The sequence below is a fragment of the Muntiacus reevesi genome, chromosome X (genome assembly GCF_963930625.1).
Source record: "Muntiacus reevesi chromosome X, mMunRee1.1, whole genome shotgun sequence".
In the NCBI taxonomy this organism is placed as follows: Eukaryota; Metazoa; Chordata; class Mammalia; order Artiodactyla; family Cervidae; genus Muntiacus; species Muntiacus reevesi.
The window spans coordinates 33477235-33479739 of record NC_089271.1 but is presented as its reverse complement, the minus strand read 5'-3'; the positions used below and the strand labels follow the sequence as shown (position 1 = coordinate 33479739).

The following is a 2505-nucleotide window of genomic DNA, read 5'->3' as shown; positions in this document are numbered from 1 at the left end:
ATTATCTCCTAACTTCTATATTTGGTTTATCCTGTTGTTCATATACTATTCTGTTTATATTGATTTTGAAATTCTCATTTTCCCCCCATTTGTCAAAATTTCACATAACAGTTAAATCTAGATGTCCAATTGATTCAGTGTGAATATTTTATAAGTAGTAGTATGCAATTCCTACTGATTATTTTACCTTTTCTATGAATTTCCTTGAATAATGAGCTGGTTGCGTAAGTAGGATCAATAAATAGGATATTAAGTGTAATTATCAATTTCAATGTTGGGCTGGCCAAAAAATTCATTTGGGTTTTCTCGTACCATCGTTTGGAAAAGCCTGAACACATTTTTTGGCCAACTCATTAGATTTGCTGTATTTCAGTATTCATTCTATTTGAAGCACAAATGGTCCTATGTTTGGCTAATGAGAGTCCCTTCAAGTTGCCTCCTGTGTCCTTTCATGGTCTATGAGGAAGTCTAGGTACAGGATTTCAGAAGTGACAAGATGATCAGGCTCACCTTGAATATTTCTGATCACATATATTTTAAGAAACCCTGGTAATTTTTGTAAGTGGAAAATAATATTTGGAAACTATATCTGGGTGGTAGGTTTGTATTTTCTACTGGGTTGTCACAGCTTTTAGGGCATAAATTACATAAATTTATGCAATCAGTGGAGAGCTAAAAACACATGTATTTTGTTTATCTTACAAGGAGAAAAATAAATTCTACCTTTCCACACCATGCAGAGCGGAGTCCATACGGTATCGCCTTCAGTTTCTGTCAGAAAGGCGAGCGTTCACAATGTTTGAAGCCCTTGCCTGGCGGTAGTGCACAAGAAGGAGGAGACTGTACCTAAATTCCTTGCCACAGAAACCTACTCAGGTGGCACCAACCTTGACTTTCAAATGGAACATTATATCTACAAAAAAGGAAAGTGGTGGCATCTACATCTTAAGTGTGAAGAGACCCTGGGAGAAGTTTCTGCCAGCAGCTCGCGCCATAGTGGCCACTGAAAATCCATCTGATATTGGCATCATCTCCTTCAGGAACACTGGCCAGCAGGACACACGAAATCTGTAGCTGATACTCAGGCCACCTCTATTGCTGGCCACTTCAGTTCTGGAAACTTCACTAACCAGATCCAGGCTGTGTTCCAGGAGCCTCCACTTCTCATGGTTACAGATCCCAGGACTGACTATCTGTCTCTCCCAGAGGCGTCTTAAGTTAACTTGTCCGCTATTGGTCTGTGTAACACAGATTCTCCTCTAGGCTATGTAGACGTTGCCGCCCCCTTCAGCGATGAGGGAGGACCTTCAGCTGGGGCTGACGCAGTGGCTGCTGGACCCGGAGGTTCTGCGCATGCACAGCACGTTTTCCCGCGTGAGCTCGCCGGAGGTTGCGCCTAAGCTCTACTTGCACAGAGATCCTGAGGAGATTGAAAATTAAGAGTGGGCCGCTGCTGGAAAGGCTGTGACTGAGGAGGAACTTCAGGGTGAATGGACCTATCGAATTCCAGAGTTTACTGCTATTAAACTCAAGGTTGCAGATTAGTCTGAGGGCAGGCAGTGCCCTCTGTGCCTATTCAGCGTTTCCGTGCTGAATATGGTAACTGACTGGTCTCAAGCTGTTGCCTCCCAAGCTCTTAAACAGAAAACAGAACTATAAAGTTGATGGAAAAGACCATTTCTGCAAAAGTAAGTAAATCTATACATTCTAACTTCATATTACTAATTTCCCACATTTAAATGAACATTATCGGATTCTGTTTCACATTTGATTTGTATCTTGATGTTGTCTTTTATGCTGAAGATCTTGATTCTTAGTGATATAAGTGTAGTTGCTATATGGTTTATTATACTCTGTGTATGGTGGAGTATGTATATATCTTTACAAGAGTTTTAGAATCATCCCAATAGCGCAACCTAAGATTCTGTGATTTTCATTTTTATATGCTTAGGTATATAAAGTCAACATTGTATTTTTAAATGTTTGAGGTAAATATCTTTGCCATTAGGTCACAAATTTGATATAAAGTAATAATCAGTCAGTCAGTCAGTTCAGTCACTCAGTCGTGTCCGACTCTTTGCGACCCCATGGACTGCAGCATGCCAGGCTTCCTTGTCCATGACGAACTCCCAGAGCTTGCTCAAACTCATGTCCATCAAGTCAGTGATGCCATCCAACCATCTCATCCTCTGTCGTCTCCTTCTCCTTCCACCTTCAATCTTTCCCAGCATCAGGGTCTTTTCCAATGAGTCAGCTCTTCCCATCAGGTGGCCAAAGTATTGAAGTTTCAGCTTCAAGCATTCAGTCCTTCCAATAAATATTCAAGATTTATTTCCTTTAGGATGAACTGGTTGGATGTCCTTGCTGTCCAAGGGACTCTCAAGAGTATTCTCCAACACCACAGTTCAAAAGCATCAATTCTTCGGCACTCAGCTTTCTTTATAGTCCAACTCTCACATCCATACATGACTACTGGAAAAACCATAGCTTTGACTAGACGGACCT

General features: G+C 41.2%; 1 pseudogene; it reads left to right on the top strand.

The window, feature by feature from the left end:
- The first annotated feature begins 211 nt into the window (after nucleotides 1-211).
- LOC136154408 (small ribosomal subunit protein uS2B-like) lies at nucleotides 212-1607 on the top strand (annotated as a pseudogene).
- The last annotated feature ends 898 nt before the right edge of the window (nucleotides 1608-2505 follow it).